The sequence below is a fragment of the Giraffa tippelskirchi genome, chromosome 11, assembly GCF_054371585.1.
Source record: "Giraffa tippelskirchi isolate mGirTip1 chromosome 11, T2T-mGirTip1v1.2.pri, whole genome shotgun sequence".
In the NCBI taxonomy this organism is placed as follows: Eukaryota; Metazoa; Chordata; class Mammalia; order Artiodactyla; family Giraffidae; genus Giraffa; species Giraffa tippelskirchi.
Genome location: NC_137285.1, coordinates 45,368,932 through 45,391,865, shown reverse-complemented (window position 1 = coordinate 45,391,865; position 22,934 = coordinate 45,368,932). Strand labels below are relative to the sequence as shown.

The 22,934-nt window shown below is 35.8% G+C and overlaps 1 long non-coding RNA gene across 1 annotated transcript in view; it reads left to right on the top strand.

The window, feature by feature from the left end:
• Positions 1-6,305: 6,305 nt before the first annotated feature.
• Positions 6,306-22,934, top strand: part of LOC145527827 (uncharacterized) — a 237,979-nt gene continuing 221,350 nt past the window's right edge. Inside the window, exon 1 of the long non-coding RNA XR_014069904.1 lies at positions 6,306-6,517. This is a non-coding gene — a long non-coding RNA (uncharacterized LOC145527827). The remainder of the gene's footprint in view (positions 6,518-22,934) is intronic.

Genomic DNA, 22,934 nt, shown 5'->3' with positions numbered 1-22,934 from the left:
TACACTCAACAATATATAACTCCATGGTGAGGTAATAATCCTTTTAATCCCTAATTTAAAAACTCAGAAATAGATATTTCAATTTTCATAATTCTTCAGAACACAGAATACCGTTTCCTATATAATGGACCATAGGTGCTTAGTGGCAGTTAACCAGTGAATTCATATTAATTTGAGAATCAGTCAGTATACAGATCTAAGAAATTTATAAATTTTAAAGCATTCATTAGAATTTCACTTGAAAAACTCTCTTATATATTTGTATAGTTAAGTATATACCCCACATAGCAAATTTAATTCTGTCTATAATGTTAAACATTATAAGAAATGGAGTAGCCCTCATAGTCAACAAAACAGTCCGAGTGCAGTACTTGGATGCAATCATAAAAATGACAGAATGATCTCTGTTTCCAAAGCAAACCATTAAGTATCACAGTAATTCAAGTCTATGATCCAACCACTAATGCTGAAGAAGCTGAAGTTCAACAGTTCTATGATGACCTACAAGACCTTCTAGAATGAACACCAAAAACAGATTTCTTTTCATTATAGGGGACTGAAATGCAAAAGTAGGAAGTCAAAAGATATATGAAGTAACAGGCAAATGTGGCCTTGGAGTACAGAATGAAGCAAACACCCTATTCCAACAACACAAGAGAAGACTCTACACATGGACATCACCAGATGGTCAATGCTGAATTGAGACTGATTATATTCCTTGCAGCCAAAGATGAAGAAGCTCTATACAGTCAGCAAAAACAAGATGGGGGGCTGACTGTGGCTCAGATCATGAACTCCTTATTGCCAAATTCAGACTTAAATTGAAGAAAGTAGTGAAAACCACTAGACCATTCAGGTATGATCTAAATCATATCCCTTACGATTATACAGTGGAAGTGACAGTTTCAAGGGATTAAATCTAATAGACAGAGTGCCTGAAGAACTATGGATGGAGGTTTGTAAAACTGTATAGGAGATGGTAATCAAAAACATCCCCTCAAAAAAAGAAATGCAAAAAGGTAAAATGGTTGTGTGAGGAGGCCTTAAAAATAGCTAAGAAAAGAAGAGGAGTGAAAGGCAAAGGACAAAAAGGAAAGGTATATCCTTTGGAATGCAGAGTTCCAAAGAAGAGCAAGAGGAGATAAGAAAGCCTTCCTCAGTGATCAGTGCAAAGAAATAGAGGCAAGCAATAGAATGGGAATGATTAGATATCTCTTCAAGAAAATTAGAGATACCAAGGGAACATTTCATGCAAAGATGGGCACAATTAAGGACAGAAATAGTATGGACCTAACAGAAGCAGACCTAACAGAACAGTTGCACTCATCTCACCCACTAGTAAAGTAATGCTCAAAATTCTCCAAGCCAGGCTTCAGCAATACATGAACCATGAACTTCCAGATATTCAAGGTGGTTTTAGAATAAGCATAGGAACCAGAGATCAAATTGCCAACATCCACTGGATTATCGAAAAAGCAAGAGAGTTCCAGAAAAAAAACATCTATTTCTGCTTTATTGACTAAGTCAAAGCCTTTGACTGTGTGTATCACAATAAACTGTGGAAAATTCTGAAAGAGATGGGAATACCAGAATAACTTACCTGCCTCTTGAGAAACCTGTATGCAGGTCAGGAAACAACAGTCAGAACTGGACATGGAACAACAGACTGGTTCCAAATAGGAAAAGGAGTACGTCAAGGCTATATATTGTCACCCTGCTTATTTAACTTATATGCAGAGTACATCATGAGAAATGCTGGGCTGGAGGAAGCACAAGCTGGAATTAAGATTGCCGGGAGAAATATTTATTGATATTTCTCAGATATGCAGACGACACCACCCTTATGGCAGAAAGTGAAGAAGAACTAAAGAGCCTCTTGATAAAAGTGAAAGAGGAGAGTGAAAAAGCTCGCTTGAAATTCAACATTCAAAAAACAAAGATCATGGCATCTGGTTCTATCACTTCATGGCAAATAGATGAGGAAACAATTGAAACAGTGACGGACTTTATTTTCTTGGGCTCCAAAATCACTGCTGATGGTGATTGTAGCCATGAAATTAAAAGACACTAGCTCCTTGGAAGAAAAGCTATGACCAACCTAGACAGCATATTAAAAAGCAGTGACATTACTTTGCCAACAAAGTTGCACCTAGTCAAAGTTATGATTTTTCTAGTTGCCATGTATGGATGTGAGAGTTGGACCATAAAGAAAGCTGAGCGCTGAAAAATTGATGTTTTTGAACTATGGTATTGGAGAAGATTCTTTGAGAGTCTCTTAGGCTGTAGAGATCAAACCAGTCAATCCTAACGGAAATCAGTCTTGAATATTCATTGCAAGGACTGATGCTGAAGATGAAGCTCCAATACTGTGGCCACCTGATGTGAAGAACTGACTCACTAGAAAAGACCCTGATTCTGGGAAAAACTGAAGGCAGGAGGAGAAGGGGATGGCAGAGGATGAGATGGTTGGATAGCATCACTGAATCGATGGACATGAGCTTGAGCAAGCTCTGGGAGTTGGTGATGGACCGGGAAGCTTGGCCTGCTGCACTCTATGGGGTTGCAAAGAGTCGGACACAACTGAGCAATTGGACTGAACTGATAATGTTAAACAACAGCATAGCTAAATATGAAAACTAAGCACTTCATCTATGTCACACATCAGAAGTGGCTGATACCCTTGGTTAATCTCCAATTACCATTCAGAATATAATCAACACCATGATAGTCATAATATCCACCCTTAAAAATCCCTAAATTGCTACCCTCTTAGACATAGACTTACTTGTACCCTCATTAACAGAACAGTAGGAAACATACAGTATTAGGTATGAGGTTCTGGGAAGAAGGCATTAACATTATCCAAAGTAATATATATATTGTCTTTGTGTACAAAATTTATTTTCTATTTTTAAAATGCAAAAGATGAGGTTCAGGTTTTATCTCAGTCAAAACCACACAGCTAGTAATTGCTGGAGCTTAAAATCTCCTTTTTTTTTTTTTTTTGTCTCTATCTCAGAGACTGTCTCCCTCCAACTTGAAGACTCTTATGAAGTATGTACATAATGACCAAGCAGATTGATTTTTGTCAAGTTCATGTAACCTAGTGGGGGAGAGCAGCAGAGAGGGACAAAAGAAACTTCTGACAATCTATGATAGGAATGAATTTATAACAACACAATCATTTTAGCACTGCTTAGCTAAATTATATTGGTAAAATTTAGGCACAGCCAATGTAATCCACAGGAAAAAAAAACATGTAAATACGTAAATATATTTTTAAGATCGAACACTCAAACACTATATTTTCAAGCCAACTCTTCTTCAATTCACTGGATGAATTTCAACAAAAAAATTGGAGTAATTATGAGTAATCAACACTAAAACTATCTTATTTAATTTTAGAGTATTCTATTTTTTAAATCTTGTTTCACCACATATTGCTGATGTCTGTCTCTTTTTCATAGTGAGAGACTGAACTGGCTGCCAAGACAAAGAAGACAGATTACAGAAAGAAAGAGAGTCTTTATAGTCTTATAAACAGCATTTATAAGCCTGAATTTTAACATTACAATAGAGTAATTACCTATTGGGAATGGAAAGGAGTAATAAAATATGTCAAGTGATAATTCTAAGCTATTACACCTCCTTTTTAGAGTTTATATAGTACAGTTTAGCTAGTTTAATTTTTTATCTAACTATTCATGATTAAAGGTTAAATCAGCCTCTACTTGCGTATGTCATTTAAAGTGCATTTAAGAAGGCTGTTTGGAATTCAGGCACAGTGAGACACCTAATGTTGTTAGGTCCACCACACAATTGAAATATTTTCATTCACCAAGCTTAAACTTAGCTCTTTTTTTAAGTAACATAAGTGACAGGGGAGATTCCAATGTGGAAATTCTGCAGGGAATGTGAACAGATATTTGTTCCGTGAGGGCAAAAGGAAGAAAGTTTCAGCTCAAGGCTTGGTAAGCAAGTGCAAGGGAATGATGAAATACTAAAGATACCTGAGCACTGAGATATTCCCTTCAGGTGAACTGCAGAACTTCAACAGCTAACATGAAGATTGGAAGGTGTTTTTTCTTTTTTCCTTGAAAAACTCTTTTGCAATTACCACAGAATTCCAAACTCAGTCAAACACAGCTACCTTCATTTGAATTTGACAATTCAATCCATAATGCAGTTAGAATAGAAGACATATTTTGCACACCGAGATTGGCACTACTTATTTTGAAATAAAATTCATACCTTATGGCAAGACAAGCACAATTTAAACATAAACTTTTTTTTTCCTCTGTCCTTTGGCCTCTTCTCTCTCCTCTACTGTGCATTGTGTATCAGCTTTATGCATCAAGCAAACCTCCTCATCCTCAGAAATACTATTTAAATATAAAGAGCAACATTCTCCTAGCACCAACAAGACAACTCCTTAAAAGATAACATTCTTGTTTAATCTTATAAGAGGCCAGGATGACACATTACCCACTACTTGCCAGGCTGTGTCAATAGTACTATCAATTGTACATCATTTAATGGACAGTTTAAAAAAAAAAAAACACACTTTCATAACTGCGTTTTTGACTTCTAATGGGTGGAACACTTCTCAGAGCTTTCTGAGATGCTATTCCCAGAGTTATAACAGGATTATTATTGGTTTATTCTTAGATCAACTGATTAATTTTTCACCAAAATTATCAGCTGGCTGTCTTCATGAAAAATGCTTTTGTAGTCAATTGACTTATCTAAGGATTTTTTTTTTAAACAATTAAGAGTTGTACATGACTTAGTAACTAAACCACCACCACCACCACTATCGTTAATTGAATCTGTTCCCCAACATACTTTTGGAGGTTTGACTTTTGCAAAGCATAGGTTCGAAGGAATGTTCACTGTGACTTTAAGCTACCTTTTTCAAAAAAAAAGTCATTTTCAGACAAATATTGCTTTGGCTATGGATGTGGCAGCTTGAAAGAGGACATAGTCCACTTTATTCCATTCTTTATTTTTTAACCTAGTTGCTGACTCTAAAGCCATAAAGATGTTTATTCCTCTCCAAAGACACCTCAGGCAGGTGGCAGCTAATCACCAATCACAATTTGCATAAACTTTTCCCACCTGTCTTCAACTATGACTTCCATAGAACCAAGAACCAAAATATACTTGCATACTTCAAATGGTTATGTTGATTTTCTATATGAATACTACATGCTCTGCACACTGGAGTTGTTCAATAGCAAACACAGGAGGTGGTGCCATCAGAACTCTGCCCACATTCTCCAGCTGAGCCATCACTCCTGGGGGCCCCAGTGTATGCAGATAGGGTAGGGAGGGTCCATAGGAAAATAACTAGATACAGTTTTTTGACACATGAGAAGCCTTTTAGAGGTAAGCAATTACATTTGTGATCCAAACCCGGACACAATGCTTGCCCTTGAACAGGTCCCACAATAATAATTTTAAGAAAACAATAAAAATAATTTCATCAGGCAAGAGAAGTAACAATAGCAAAGATATTAAGTTGTAAGGATCCCCAGTTCCGTTTAAGCCTGAAACACTTTATTGACATATTTTGCCGAATTTAAAACCCCTGAAGCTCTCAACCACCGGATCAACCAGAACTTAAGAGAAAATGGTGAAGACTTTTCTGACCCTCCTCACTCAATGGACTAAAGCTTGACCTCTGTCAACTTCTGTCCCAATTCTGCGTCGAATTCTCCTCACCTCAAGCCCCTTCACCAGAGAAGACAGTGGCGACCCACTCCAGTACTCTTGCCTGGAAAATCCCATGGACGGAGGAGCCTGGTAGGCTACAGTCCATGAGGTCGCCAAGAGTCGGACACGACTGAGGGACTTCACTTTCACTTTCATGCACTAGAGAAGGAAATGGCACCCTACTCCAGTGTTCTTGCCTAGAGAATCCCAGGGACGGAGGAGCCCGGTGCGCTGCCGTCTATGGGGTCGCACAGAGTTGGACACGACTGATGCGACTCTGCAGCAGCAGCAGCAGCAAGCCCCTTCACAAACATGCACGTACCTTTAGCTTAAAACATCCACAATTTTGCTATTCGGGGAGACACTGCTTTAGGAAAGATCCCGCGTGTTCTCCTTACTTACTGCAAGTAATAAATCCTTCTTTCTCCAGCTCTTTGTCTTAGTTGTGTGCTTTGACTTGAAAACCCTTGAGCCGTGAACCCTATACTGAGGTAAAAACAATGCCACAGCTTCAAAGGGTTCGCTTTAAGGCGGCGCGTGCGCAGCACCAGCACCGCGCTGCACCATGGGAACAAACACAGTGGCCTGCCGGTCACTAAGGCGGCATTCTCAGAGGGGCGGCAGACCGCAGTGGAAGGTGGCACAGCTACATGGGGCTGGCTTGGCCTGGGTGGGCCACCAGATTCATGGCGGCAAGGAAGGAGACAGCAAGGGCCGGCTGCTTCCCTGGGCAAGGGAGCCGTCCATCCTGTGAAAGCCAGGCCAAGCGACTGGCCTAGACTGTCGGCCCAAACAGCAACAGGTGTGTGTTCCTTGTTATCAGTTTATTTCTAAGTAAATCAAATATTATATGAATTCTGTTGCTCTGGGGAATATGTGTTCAAACTTGAATTCAAGTGTGAGATATGCTTGATTCCAGCATCCTGGTTTCTTAATTTTGTTCTTCAAATATCATCCAGCTGACCTCCTGACACTTTTAAAGTTTTTTGGTTTTTTTTTTAATGGGAGGATAATTACTTTACAATGTTGTGTTGGTTTCTTCCCTACAACTATATATCAGCCTTAAGTATAAATATATCCACTCCCTCTTGAGTCATTATCCCACCCTCCCCACCATTCCACCCCTCTGACTCGATGGACATGGGTTTGGGTGGACTCCGGGAGTTGGTGATGGACAGGGGGGCCTGGCGTGCTGCAGTTCATGGGGTCGCAAAGAGTCGGACACGACTGAGCGACTTAACTGAACTGAGGTCGTTTCAGAGACCAAACTGAATTTCCTGTGCTATATGGCAGCTTCTTATTAGCTATCTACTTTACACATGAAATGGCAACCCACTCCAGTATCCTTGCCTGGAAAATCTCATGGACAGAGGAGCCTGGTGGGCTGCAGTCCATGGGGTTGCAAAGAGTCGGGCACAACTTAGGCTTCCCTGGTGGCTAAGCTGTAAAGAATCCACCTATTATAATGCAGCAGACAGCTGGGTTCCATCCCTGGATAAGGGAAACCCGCTGGAGGAGGAAAAAGCAACCCACTTCAGTGTTCTTGACTTCCCTGGTGGCTCAGGAGGTAAAGCGTCTGTCTACAACGTGGCAGACCCGGGTTCAATCCCTGGGTTGTGAAGATTTCCTGGAGAAGGAAATGACAACCCACTCCAGTATCCTTACCTGGAAAATCCCATGGACAGAGGAGCCTGGTAGGCTACAGTCCATGGAGTTGCAAAGAGTTGGACATGACTGAGTGACTTCACTTTTCTTTAAGTATTCTTGCTTGGGAAATCCCATGGACAGAGAAGCCATGGGCTATAGGGTCCATAGGGTCACAAAGAGTCAGACATGACTGAAGCAACTGAGCATGCAGTGTGTACATTTCAGTGTTACTCTAGAGACACAGATGTAGAGAATGGATTTGCAGCCACTTTTCAATGTAAGATTTTAAAAAGTTTCTTCAGATGCCTCTCTTACCTTTAGCTATATTTTCCAAGTGTGTAAGTTTTTATTTCATAGAGAATATTTTAAAGATTAGCAATGACTCCACACTTAACTAGATGAACAAATCTCTTCCCATCTCATAATTTTTCATCTCATAATTTTACTGCTAAGGCAACTTGTGGCTCTAAAAGAAATTCGGATTATATTCCATATTCATACAGTTTATCATGGAAGCTAGATTTTGAATCTGAACTTCTTGCCTCAATGGGCTCTTTTCCAGTTAACATTATTAGTGAACAGTAACAGCGACAACACCACGAATATAGATAAACATAAGAAAACATGCTACTTTATTTTAAAAGATGATTCTTTAAAGTAAGTGAAAACAGTTAAGTGGATGATATATAGCTCTACTAGAAAAGTGCTCCACAGCTTATGACACTAGAAGAGACGTAGAAAACAACATTAGTCTGGTTCAGTGAGGTTACCTTACCTGGCCCTCTTGACCACCGCAACCGGCTGCACAGGTCAGTGTCTCAGCATCTCAGCACACCTAGAACCAGGATGATACAGATTCAGCATGCTTTTTATATCAGCATACCATTTATTAAAGTATTAAAATTTCCTACCCCTTGTGGTAAATAGCCAGTTTCCCAAATGGCTTTGAGTGTCCTCCCTACCACATAGGTGTCTCCAGTACAAAGTATCCCAATTTCCCTTCCGTACAGCAACAAAAAGTAAAGCCTAGATAGGAGGATGCCTCCAGCCAGGACCCTGTTTCCTTGCTGGTCCTCTGCCTGTGACCCAGCATTGTGTCCACATGCACTGGCTAGACATTGCAGTCTTAGAGAGTTTACTTTAACTGTTCAATTTTTTTCCTAGAAACATTTAATTACTTATTTGTTTTGACTTTCTAGTAGACATTCCAGGATAATTAAATGCTCCTGGAATTTGTTTGCTAACCATTGAGTTTCTCTTAATAATATAGTAATAAGTTATAAAGTATGATGGATGTGATTTTTTAAGTCAAGTATGATAATAGAATTCCTATGTGTGTGAGCATTGTTGGGAAGTACAGTATGGCTTTTCAAATCATAGGCTATAGCACTGGACAGATACAAGTTTGGATATTACTTCTATACCAAGCTAACTCTATATGGGATGAAAAATCTTCTAAACTTTCATTGCTTTACTTATGAAATTGAGATTATATTCTTAAATGCCCCTTTCCTCATGTTATGTCACTTAATGGATCCTACACGACAGAATTTGTAGGTAACATCTGACCCTTTAAATTTGAATAGAATTTTACTGTACATTTTGTTTTCATTTTTGATTTAAGAATTTTTTAACATTTAAAATTCTTCTCAATAAAAGTTTATTACACTTAAATCTTTCTGGAAAAAATTTGGCTGACAGTGTTCTTTATGGAACATTTCAGGAGAAACTTTATCATCTTAAAAAACAAAAAAATACTCAAAGCCCTAAGACTATGAGCTTGAAATATTTAGAAGACAAAGTATTTCATTCATTCATTCTTCCTTAAATTAAATCTATTGTACTAAATAAAAATAGAAAATTATGCATGTTGGATTAGTTGTGAATAGTGTCCTATTGGTACTTTTTTTCTGGATGCTTTCCACGAACGATTGTTCTGAATAATGTTAGAATAAAACAACTGCTATTATATCCAATGAGGAAAATAATAAATAGGTCGCTTTACATTGCTTTGTCACCTATTTCTACCAGTACCAATAATAAAATATAATGCCAGTATATTCTGGGTTTTTTCAGGATATTTTTGGGAAAAAGCTGACATTCATGAAATGTCTCTTTTTATTTAAAAGTATGTTACTATATATCACAGAAAAGGAAACTTTTTTTTTTTTTTTAAACTAAGGTGTTTTTGTTTAAATGTTATACGGTCAAAAATATCTGTAGTCTTCCAATAAGGTATGATAAACATTTGGCATTTTCAGGGTATGAGCTGATAAAACTGCTTACACACTAGAAAAAACTTGTTTAAATTTTTAAAGCATGTCTTTAATTAAAGAATTAAAATTCACAAACAAGAAGACAAAAAGCAGAAAGCAGAGATGGCATCACAAATTACAGATGAGAAAAGATTAAATTTGTAGAGAATACATTAAAATGAAAGGGAAGAAGGGGATTTAAAAAATCATTTTTAAATGGACAAGTTTAATACAATTTTAAAATTGGCACTTTATTTAGGTTAAATACGAATTTAAAAAATTATCAACTGAAATGTTTTTTTGTTTATTTTTTTAATTGGAGGATAATTAGTTTACAAAATTTTGTTGTTTTCTGTCAAACATCAACATGAATCAGCCATAAGTATACATATGTTCCCTCCCGCTTGAACCTCCCTCCCATCTCTCTAACCATCCCACCCCTCTAGGTTGATACAGAGCCCCTGTTTGAGTTCCCTGAGTCATATAGCAAATTCTCATCGGCTATATATTTTACATATGGTAATGTAAGTTTCCATGTTCCTCTCTCCATACATCTCACTCTCTCCTTCCCTCTCCCCTGTGTCTGTAAGTCTGTTCTCTATGTCTGTTTCTTCATTGCTGCCTTGCAAATAAATTCATCAGTACCATCTTTCTAGATTCCATATATATGTGTTAGTATACGGTATTTATCTTTCTCTTTCTGATTTACTTCACTCTGTATAATAGGCTCTGGGTCCATCCACCTCATTAGAACTGACTCAAATGTCTTCTTCTTTATAGCTGAGTAATATCTCATTGTGTATGTGTACCACAACTTCCTTATCCATTCATCTGTTGATGGACATCTAGGTTGCTTCCCTGTCCTAGCTATTGTAAATATTGGCAAGAGCAGCATGACTATCCAATGGGGAAAAGTTAGTATTTTCAGCTGATGTTGCTGTTACACTGGATTTATGTGTGTAAGAATGACATTGGACCTTTACTTTACCCACATACCAAAAAAAAAAAGAAAAGAAAAAGCTCAAAATGAATCAAATACCTAAATATAACAACAAAGAGTAAAAGATTTTGAAGCACATTTATAGGAAAAAAATTACATGACTCATGGTAAATTAGTGAATAGTAATTGAAGATTCTGATTACTGTTTTGTAGTAATTTATATAAATAAATAAGAAATAATCTTTCTTCAATATTTTCATTACATTTTTAACATGATTTAGTTTTATGTTCATATTAAATGTTCTTATTCTAAAGAAATAAATATTGTAGTTTTGCATAGTTGAATATCATATGTTTTGTATGCATACTAAACTCACATTAGATACTTTTCTTAGGTTTTTATTTGAAATAAATTATTTGGACACATAAATTTAAAGATAATTTAAAAACTGTAACTGTTGTGTCAATTATCTCATGAACATCTTTTCAATATTTGAAAGACTAGAAGAATGTGCTGCTAAGATGAAATAATATATTTTTTAAAAGAGTATTATATATTAAGGAACATCATCTAAAGATCAATGACATGCAAATAATTTCACTTATTTCCTTTTAATTATTAGTATATGTAGGAGTTTTTCTTGTTTCTACACAGTTGTGACATTCTACATAAAGAATTACATCTTGTTTCCTTAAACCAGCATTTCTCTTTACATCAGCAACAATTTATTTACTAATTTATATTTCTTCCAGATTCCATTGTAAAGTTTTTCATACTAATATTGGCATGTTAGAATTCTTTTATGGTTAGCAAACAAAAATTAACTTGTTTAAGGCAATATAAAGAAAATTATTAGCTTAAGACCATAGTTAGGCACAAGCAATATTTTCACTATCCTTTGTAGTGACAGCCTCATTCACAAGTTCTCCCATTGATTCATCAACTTTCCAAAGGAGACTTGTGACTAAAATGGATGCCTGACTACCTAATGTGAAAGGATAACTCCAACTGCATCATAAACTTAAATATAAAACTAGGAAAAAAATTAAAGGAAAAACAAAAGGAACTTAAGAATCTAGGGGTAGGTAAAGAGTTCTTAGACTTGATATAAAAACTGTGATTCATAAAAAGAATAATTGTGATAATTTGTGCTTCATCAAAATTAAATGATCTGCTCTGTAGAAGACCCTATATCAAATCATAAACTACTTATCCAAATAAAGACTAGTATCTAGAAAATATAAAATGCTCAACTCAATAGTAAAAAGAATGAAGGAAAGGAAGGAAGCAAGCAAGAAAAATGAAAGAGGAATCCAAATAGAAAATAGGCAGAAGACATTTCACTAAAAAACATATAAATGGTAAATAACCACAAGAAAAGATGCATAAAATCATAAGCTAACAGGCAAACATAAACTAAAATTTCAGTAAGATAGCACTAGATACCTTTACAGAAAGGCTGAAATATAAAATAGTGTCAATACTAAATGCTGTTAAGGTGCAAAGAAAATTGATTATTCACACATTGCTGGTAGAAGTGTAAAATGATACGGCCACTCTGGAAAACAGTGTGGCAATTTCTTAATCAAACTAACTATGTTACTACCATAAAAAATCAGCAATTGTACTTTTTTGCATAATGCCAGAGAAATAAAAAATTTATGTTCATCCAGAAGCTTGCATTTGAATATATATAGTAGCTTTAGTTTATTATAAATTTATTTTTATTGGAATATATTTAATTTACAATGTTGTGTTAGTTTCTGCTGTACAGCAAAGTGAATCAGATATACATCACTCTTTTTTAAATCCTTTCCCATGCAAGTCATTACTGAGTATTATAAAATTCACTGTGCTATACAGTCAGTTCTTACTAGTTATCCATTTTATATATAGTAGTGTGTATATGTCGAAATGGCCATAGAGTAGAACCACCTCAGATGTCCTTTAACAGATGAATATATAACACAAACTATGGTACATCTATAACATGGAATACTATTCACCAATAAAAATGAATGGACCACTGATAACATGCAGCAACTTGAGTGAATCTTCACAGAATTATGCTGTGGAAAGACCAGTCTAAAAGGTTATAAACTTTATGATTCAATTTATATAATTCTTAGCTTGACAAAATTATAGAAATGGAGAGCATTTTAGCTAATGGCTGCCAAGGGTCAGGCTTGGTGTCAGAGCACTTGGATAAGAGGGAAGTTGGCGTGATATAAAAGGACGTTAAAAAGCTTTGTAAAATGGAACTGATTAGTAATTTAACTCTGTCAGTGTCAATTTCTTGGTTGTGATATGGTCTTTTTGTAAGATATTGGGAGAAATTAGATAAAAGGGATGCAGTGTTATGAACTGAATGTTTGTGCCCACCCCCTCAAATTTGTATGTTGAAACTCTAACCCCCATGTGATGGTAATAGGAGGTGAGGTTTGGGGAGGTAATAGAATTAGGTCATGAGGGTGGGGCCCTAGTGAATGGGGCTAGTGCTTTGTAAGAGTCACCAGAGAGCTTGCTTCCTGTCTCTGCACTTTGTCACATGAGGAGAAAACCAGAAGGTGGCAGTCTGCAACCTGAGAGAGGAGTCTCACCAGAACTCAACTGTGCTGCCACTGTAATCTTGAGCTTCAGCTTTTAGAACTGTGACAAATAAATTTCTTTTTGTTTATAAGCACCCAGCATATGATAATTTGTTATTGCTAACACACAGGGGATCTATTATTTCTTATATATGCATATGGATCTACAATTATCTTACTAAAATTTTAATTAAAAATGTCTCTGTATCAGACCTCATATCTTTTAACTATAACAGCATTCAATCCTGTCTAGTGGAAAAGGAAAATGACTTTTGCTTCTTTTGAAGCCCTAGTAATTATCTTTCAGAGCTATATTGGCTCTAGATGGCTTCTTAGTTAATTTGTGAGCTAATTACTGGTTCAAGAAGAATGGGATATGCTGATTAGTTTAAGCTGATGAAGGTCCACTCCTTGAGAGAGGGGCCTATTCCTTATAAACCATGATGGTAAAAAGGGAAAAATGTTTTCAGGAGAATAAATTTTGAAAGTAAACACAGATAGCAAGTGACTAGTGCTGCCCTAATGCATTTACCTAATATCCTATCTTTAAACTTGTAGAATAGTGTTACTATAAATAATATTATGTACCTTTATTTTCTACTCTCAGGATTATATATTTTAGATAGGGTTCTAGAATTAATAATATTGTGCCAAATATTCCACATTCAATGAATTTTGATTGACTGATTTTTTTCAATAATCAAGTATAGTTGTACTTCAGGTACCCAAATGAACAAACTTCAAGGAAAAAACAACTGCCTGTCTGCAGTGCAATGCTGTAATTGGGTAATTATATGTTTCTAAGGAAACTAGCTATAATGATAGAGTGATTGCTATGAAAACTGAGTCCATGTCTAGGATGCTTGGAGGTCAGTCACAAGAAAGGAAGCATATTTTGCAAAGAGAATACCTAGGCCAAGGTTAAGAGGTAAGTGAGAACATGGGCAGATGGAAGATTGAGCTGCCTGGGCTTAGATTCTGGAACTATAGAATGGGAGATGGGGTTGAAGGACAGGGAAAAGGGAAAATGAAGTTGGATAAGTAATTGAACAGCAACATAAAAGTAAATGAAGTGTCTTGAAAACATATTAATCAATTTGACTTTAAGTAAGGGCAAAGAGATGGCTATAACAATAGTTTTAAACAGAGGAGTGACATCATCAAAATTGCTTTGTGGCTGAATGAAGAGAATGTATTAAGGGAAATAAGACTGGGGCCTGAAGGACAAAATAGAAGGTAATTGTGGGAATTCAGGTACCTACCATGTTAAAACTAAGCTGAAGTGGCAGCTGTGGGCATTGGAGAAGAGTAGAGATTAGAGAGAATGGCAGAATGAATTGTAATTTAACTACTGTTTAGAAGAGGAGACCTAGGGGTAAGGAATGAAAAAGGATTCTTAAATTTTTAAAATTCTTTGAAAACAATGTTGTCCTTTAGTTATCATCATTTGAGATTTTATTGTAAAAAGTGTTTAAAAATGGCAATCTCATTGTTGGCTTACTTTGCATTTCCTTATTTTGACACTGGTGGAACATCAGAGAACGTACAATACTTTCCAATATGTCTGTCAGTTTTTTCTTTTTTGTAATATAACACAAAATACACTTCCTGCTTATCAGTGAATGTCTGAAATGGGAAAATATTATATAATTATGTATTCTTTAAGATATTTTCTCTTAAATTGCTTATGACTATTTTCTCAATACTATTGCTTGTCTTACAGATTTAAATTTTCCTTTTGATCTTGTTTTCCTTAGATAATAAAATTTTTTGTTTCAGATATTTTTGATTATGTCACACCGAAGAAAGTCCTATAAGGCTTAATTTGTATTAACTCTTTCATTTACACAATCAGAAAATATTTAACGAGCATCCATTGTGTGACTGGAACTGTGCTAGGCCTTTGGAAAGACTTTCTTTACTCCTAAATAAGTACTCTTATGCACAGAGTAGTCCATCATTCCTCTGTCATAGCAATATTAATGATCCTTTCATGTTGACACTAGTCTGTTTAATTAAAATAATCACCTTACTTTTCTACCTACTGCTTTGGGGAAATAGAAAGCTGGTAGTAAAGTAGCTTTTACTCACTCAATAACTGTAGTAGAATTGTAGTTTGTATCTGAAACTCTGTGTGTCTATTTCAGTCTTTTCAATTGTTTTCAGTGTTCATGACCAAAATTTCCCCAACATAATGACTGCTATCAGTAACATCAAATTTTAATTTATCTTCTGATGAAACATAAAAAAAAAAACTTACAATGAGACTTGTATACTTGATTTTTCTTTTTGCCTTTCTAAATATTTGGAAAACTAATTTTTGTTAAAAGTCTTGGTTGAAAAATGCTAAACTCAAATTTCTGTGGATGCTGCTCTAATTTGGTAGCTCTTATATTCTTTAGTTGCAATATTGACAACTACCAAAGACTCAGATTCAGCTAACTTAAATAAATAAAGAATTTTTATAAAGGAGAGTCAAGTAGCTAAAGCTAAACATTCCAGTCTGAGGAAACAAATCAAGGCAACAGTGGGATTGACAGGAGTTCAGGGCATTCTCACCAGGATCAGCCTTAAAATAATGTAGGTTAATAAATCCTAGCCTCTCCATTATAGATTAATATTCACAAGAATGAATATTATCTGAGTGTCAGGGGCTTGAGATATTTGATTGAAGTCAGTCTACATTATCTATCCTGGGATCCATTCTTAGGAGAAAGGTTAATAGGCAAGCAAAAACAATAGAAATCATCATACTTGCCCTACCTGTCCAAAGTCATTTGCAAGTACTAACCTATATATACAATTCCTGAAATGTTCCTCTTTTATATAATGTATCTGCCTCACATAGAACTGAAAACTATTTCATTTACTGTAGGAGAAAACCAAAAGTTATTTTTGGCTATTGCTTCTAAAGATGATACCTGTGTTCTCTGGGTTATGTCTGTGTCTTCTGTTGTTCTGTCATCATAGCATCTCAGTGTTCTGTGATTTATGGAATAAATTAACCAATGTACTAAACACTCAATAGTGGACAGAAGCAAAAGAAAGAAAGGAAATACATATAATAGAGTAAGCAGTGCTGCAAATGACCATGATAAATAAATGTATCCATGATTTTTTTTTCCCAATTTCTATTTCATATAATTTTATCTTTGGCCATAATATTCTCAGCTCATATTTCTTTATTTTGTGAGTTGAACTAAATCATCTGTGCCTTGATGTTTGAGCCTCCAAGGGGTCTATGATTCTATCATGTTGTCTTATTTAACATTTATTACTAGGCATGTTGGTGCTTGGAAGCATCCTGAGCTATTCCTTGGATTCTACCCATGTTTCTGTAGCAATATCTCCCCTTTATCTTGTAAACCAAGTCAATCATTTTAGCAAAAATGGAACCCTGTTCTATCGCTGGAGGTGTCAAGAAGCTTGGCTTATAGAAATATTGCTTTGATGGATAAATAAAACTGTTACACCATAATCCATCATTCTACAGTGCAGAAAGCAAGATTTTGAGGTGTAATATTATGTATAACAGTAAGAAGTACCAAAGCCACCTTCAACCCTCTTTTTTGTGGATTCATCTGTTCAAAGATATAGCACTGTGGCTAAAGAAAGGAGCGCAAGATATATTGTCATGAATTTAGGTTATATATATGATAATTGTGCAGAAAAGCCAACTTCATGGGATGTTGTCTCTCTCTTGGAGATAGAGCTGGATCTATGTTAATTTTTTAAAATCAATTGCTTCTGTCATTGGGGCAGCAAAATTAATGGTTATCAATGTATTGTTTCTTTTACTTCAGGAAAAATTCTTAATTGGAGGCAGTGCATGTTGAATAGTATTTTAATTTATGAGGCATTTAGGTAATCCAAAGTTAGTGGTCCCTGACCAAGCACAATTAGTCTGAAAAGAAAATCCACATGTTGAATAAATTTCTGTCTGTTAAAGAAAATTCTTTACCATATTCCTCACCCAGGGAAAAATTCTAATGTAAATATCTTGAAGCCACCTTGTTGCTGGCTAGCTGTATTGAGGAATAATAATTATATATTTTTGCTAGAAATTGCACATTTATAAGTATCTGTGGCTAGATCACCTTGAGAAGAGGAAAACTATATTTTTAAAGTTCCTCCCTGCCATCATGTACATATTTAACTGTGAATTCATTATGCATGTTGTGAGCTACCTGGGAAAACATTTAGCTGACACCTAAGAATTCTATTATCTTATATACCTGATTATTAGTGTATCTTTTCTACATTAGGGAAAAATATATTTTCATGTTCTGGGGCCATTTCCAGAGTTCCAAGTATAGGTTTCTTGAAAAAAAAAAATTCCCAGATTAAATTATTTATTTAATTATTTGAATTTATAATCAATAATAACATACATTTAGGATACTATACAGACCATCTTGGCACAGCTCAATGCATTTTCACAAACTGGACACATCTGCACAGACAGTGCTGAGATCAAGAAATAAAATATTACACATATTTTAGAAGACACCTAGTATGCTTTCTTTTAGTCTCTATAAACAAAAGAGTAGTAACCCATTTGATTCCTGTTGCTGTAGATTGCTTTTGCATGGTTTTGAACCTTATATAAATTGAATCAAATAACAGCTTCCCTTTCATACCTGACTTGTTTAGTTCAAGAGTATCTTTGTGATATTCATCCATATTGTATTCGGTGACCCATTATTTAATCACTTTCTCCTCAAGTTATCCAACCAAACCATTACCTCGTAATCAACATGGATTTTTACCCTAGGCACGACACCATCTCAGTGATTTTAGCTCTTTAATCCATCTTGAGTTTATTTTTGTATATGGTGTGAGAACATGTTTTAATTTCATTTTGCATGTAGCTGTACAATTTTCCCAGTACCACTTACTGAAGAGATTGTCTTTTTCTCTTTGTTTATAATTACCTCCTTTGTAATAGATTAGTTGACTATAAGTATCTTGATTTATTTCTGGGTTCTCTATTCTATTCTGTCCACCTGTGTGTCTGTTTGTGTGCCAAAATAATGCAGTTTTGACTATTGTAGCATTTGACCAAATGCTGTATTTCGACTATTGTAGCTTTATAGTATAGTCTGAAGTCAGAGAGCATATTACCTCCATTTTTGTTAGTTTTTACAAGATTACTTTGGCAATTCAAGGTCATTTGTGATTCCATGTAAGTTTTAGGTTTATATGTTCTAGTTCTGTGAAAAACATCACAGATATTTTGATAGAAATTGCATTAAATCTGTAAATTGTTTTGGATAGTATGGTCATATAATTTCCAATCTATGATATAATACCTTCCCATTTCTTTTATCATCCTCAGCTTCCTTAAGCAGTGTTTTTTTAGTTTTCAGTGCATAGTTTTCATTTTTTTGATGAAGTTTATTGCTAGGTATTTAATTTTGGGGGATTTTAAATAGGATTGTTTTCTTGCTTTCTCTTTCTAATAGTTAATTATTAGTTTATAGAAAAGCAACAGATTTCTGTATGCTAATTTTGTGTCCTGAAAATTTACTGATTTCATTGATGAGCTCAGTTTTTTTTGGTAGCATCTTTAGGATATCCTATGTATCTTACATATCTTCTGCAAACAGTGACAGTTTTATGTTTTCCTTTTCAATTTTGATTTCATTCATTTTTATTTTTCTTATCTCATTGCTGTGGCTAGAACTTCTAATACTATATTAAATAAAATTGTGAAATTCTAAATCCTTGTCTTGTTCTTGACCTTAGAGGAAGTGCTTTCAGCTTTTCACCATTGAGTATGTCATTAGCTGTGAGCTTGTCATATATAGCCTTTATTATGTTGAGATACGTTGCCTCTGTGCCCACTTGCAGTGGAGTTTTCATCATAAATGAATATTGAATTTTGTCAAAAGCCTTTTTCTGCATCTTTTGAGATGATCGTGTGGTTTTTATTCTTCAAAATGTTAATATGATGTTTCACATTGATCGACTTGTGCTTTCTAGTCTTCTACATTCAAGTGGTTGTTTTCTTCAATTCTGATTGGTTCATTTTTCTGTTTTTCAGTTCTCTCTCTTTTTCTTAATTCCTGCTGTGTTCACCTACTCTTTCCCCTAATTTCTAATTGTTTAGATTTCTAAATATTTAATTTAATATTTAGATTTCTAAATATTTAAATTTCTAATTATTCTAATCTCTTATTTTCCCCAATTTCTCTTATTTCTAATGCTTTGAACTCATTATTTATCAAATTTTCATTTCTGTTTCATTAGTTGTTGTTTCAGGACTTTTTCTTATTCTTTCAATTGAAGCAAATTAGTCTGTCTTCCTATTTGCCTTAACTTTCCCTGTCCCTATTAAATCATGTGGGACAGTTACCTATTCTAGTCTTGAAGTGGTGTCTTTGGGTGGGAGCATCCCTATATAATCTATATTTGCTCAAAGACTTTTATCAGGATTCTTATGCTTAGGAGCCACCTCTTCCTCCACTATGTGCTGGCCGTTATCACCTTGGCAAGAGATGGGGCTGGAGATGGAGGGGCTAGAGCCAGATCCAGGTGTAAGCCATGGCTTGTCCTCTGCTCACTGACTGACACCACCCTACTGGGAGTATATCCCAAGCTGCTGGTGCAGAAGACTTGAGGGTTGGGTCTGAGTTGACTCTGCTCTAAGGGTGTGCTCTCCTGGCTCCCGTTACTAAAACCCTCACACCCAGAGGAGAAGAGCCCTGGTGCAAGAGGGGCTGGAATGGACACTCAGTGTGTATCAGTATGTGGGCTTTGGAAGTCCCAGCCCTAGTCAGTGTGCTGGATCACTCTAGATGTGCTGTTTCTGTAAGTACCAGTAGTGGCTGACCACACCCCTTTCAGATATGCTTCCAGATCTGAGCTGGCTCTGTGCATAACAACAGACCCTTCCTACTGGCTGTGGCAGTCCTAACCCTAGTGTCACAGAGCAAGTGGAGACAGAGAGGGCACGTCAGGGGGATCTCTATAAACCAGACAGAGTCCTGTGCAGTTTCAGTCTGCTTCCTGTGCCTTGTTTAAGGAGTGAGCAAGTGTGTGCCATGCTCTTCGTGAGAGGAGTCTAGGTTTCTTATAACCCTCAGGTTAATTCCACTGGTTTTCAGAACAGGTATGGGTACTCATCTTCTCGGTGCTGGACCAGACAGCTGGGGCAGTGCTATACAGTAGGTACTTGTTGGTTTTCTACTGTATAATAGAAATGTGTCTATGTAAATGTATTTTTTAATGTGTTCATGGGGGGCGGTGAGCTCCAAGTCCTCCTACTTCACCATATTGATCTCTTCTTCTACTTGCTATTATACTCTTATCAGTGTGTCCTCATGGTATTGATCTGCCATCAACATTTTCAGTTGTTTCTGTGGACAGAAATTCTAAGTGTGAGATATCACTGTCATTCTGTGGCAAAAGTGTGAGCATAACCTAATCAGATGAGACATTTAAAAGTAGTTTTCTCTGGCTGAATACAGAGAAACAGTCTGAGAGATGTTTTCCTTATAGCCTTAAGGAAAGCAGTAGCCAGGTTGTGAACTGCTGATGGGGGCCATGTGGCAAAGAACTACAGGTGGCCTCTAGGATCTAATAACAGTAATATCTAGCAAAAAAACAGGAACATCAATTATATATAAGGAGATGATTTCTTCTGAAAACCGGTGAGTTTGGAAGAGGACCCTGAGCTTCTGATGAGAATAACATACTGTCTAGACACCTTCATTTCACCCTGGTAAGATTTCAAGCAGAAGACCCAGAAAAGCCATTCCCAGACTTCTGACCCATGGAAATGGTTACATCATATATGTGTGTTGTTTTAAGCTTCTGGGTTTGTAGTAATTTGTCACACAGTAACAGAAAAGTAATACACATCACTAGACCACTGAGAGTACTTACATTTTCAAGAAATATATCTTCCTTTTTCCCTTGTGTGTGTATTTGTCAAGGCATGAAGAGAGTTTGCTAACCATGCTTCCACTATTAGTTAGCCACAGTGAGTAAGTGTCTAGCTTGGTTTCAGGGTATCTGGGGCTAAATCCCACTCAGCTCCTCCTTAGCTGTGACTGGGGGCAAATTAAGAGTGCTGTGACTCTCCTCTATTATAAAATGAAAAATATAATATTAACTATTTTATAAGATTTATGCTGAGAATTGGCAGTAGTAAACAATGTGTATTAATTTGCGTCACTGTTTAGCTTTAGATTCTGTCAACATGATATTAACAATATAGTGAAATAGTATGACATCCTACAGAATGATGAATCAGGTAAGATTCCTGTAAATGCTATTATGGCACAGAAATAGAAGGCTGGTATATCCTAGAGGCAGAGTATTCTAGAGGTGATTCCTGTCAGGTGCAAGCAAGTTACTGTTTTAATTTGTGTTCTGTTGCAAATGTTAATTTCTAAATCAGTAAAAGCAAACCACTTGCCAAAGGATATATTTGCATGCTCTAATAAGAAGACATCTGGGTGATATGCACAGTTGGATATATAAAATGATAACTTCATAGTAATTATTAAAATTTATCAGTTTTTTACAGTAATCAAGGTAGTCAAAAGAATAGAGGCATGCTATGAATCATAGGGCCATCTCTCAAGTTTCTGAAGTTTACACAAAGCTTCAAGTCCCTCAGGGATAGAAAATGGCAAAAATTTGTTTATATTATTATGAACATGAGTGGATTCATCCTATCATATTGAGTAGACTCCTAATCAAAAGCCAAAGTCTAAATCCTTTTATGTGTCAAATATGCCATTCCACTTATAAACTCAGGGATTGATAAAAATATTGCATTGCATTCAAAAACTCAATGTAACTAATGCAAGACAAATTTTGTTAGAATTTAAATTGTCACCTTATTTCTAACAATGCCCATTTTATACAGTGAGCTTCATTTAAATTTTGGCTTCCTAGGAATTTGTATTAACTTACAGCTTAGATGTAACTGTCTTTTTATGGTTTTCCTGTTTTAATTACATGGGATAAAGATCCCTTGTTTTGTTTTATTTTTGAGAAAGATAAAAGGTAAAGAAGGGGGAGACTGAGAATATGCATGCATGTGTCCTTAAATTTTATTTATTTTTTTAAATTTTTACTGTTTTCTGTTTATTCATTTGTCTTTCTCAAAGTTTTGTGTCCTCATATTATTTGTCATATTCTCCTTTAAAAGTATAAAATTTTTGTGACAGTGACTCTTATGAATACTCAAATTAGGCCTTTATGATATTTGAGCCAAAGTCTGTAGGAGGAAATGGAGTAAGCTGCAGGTAGCTGAGATGGTAAAGAATCTCCTTGCAATGCAGGAGACCTGAATTTGATCCCTGGGTCGGGAAGATCCCTTGGAGAAGAGAATGGCAGCCCACTCCAATAACCTTGCCTGAAAAATCCCGTGGACAGAGGATCCTGGTGGGTTACAGTCCATGGGGTTGCAAAGAGTTGGACATGACTGAGCAACAAACACTTCCATGTGGATAGCTGCAGATAGAACTGTCTGGACTATCTGACTGATATCTAGATTGTCTTTGCTCACTTACAATCAGTCTTGTTGCCAAAAGAGTCCCAACAGGTACTAATAAATTTCTAGTCTGTTTTATAGAAAACATACCTACAGAGTCTGTGAAGTAGATTTTGGCAATTAACAGTTTCCTTGGCTAGTTCTGTCAGTACTGGCTTATTATTATATCCTCCTGGATTCTGTTTATGGTCAGTTTCTATTTTTTGACCTCAAGTTTGATCAAAAAAAATATTTTCACTGTTTATAAAATTTTCTGGGAATTATAAAGGTAAGGTCA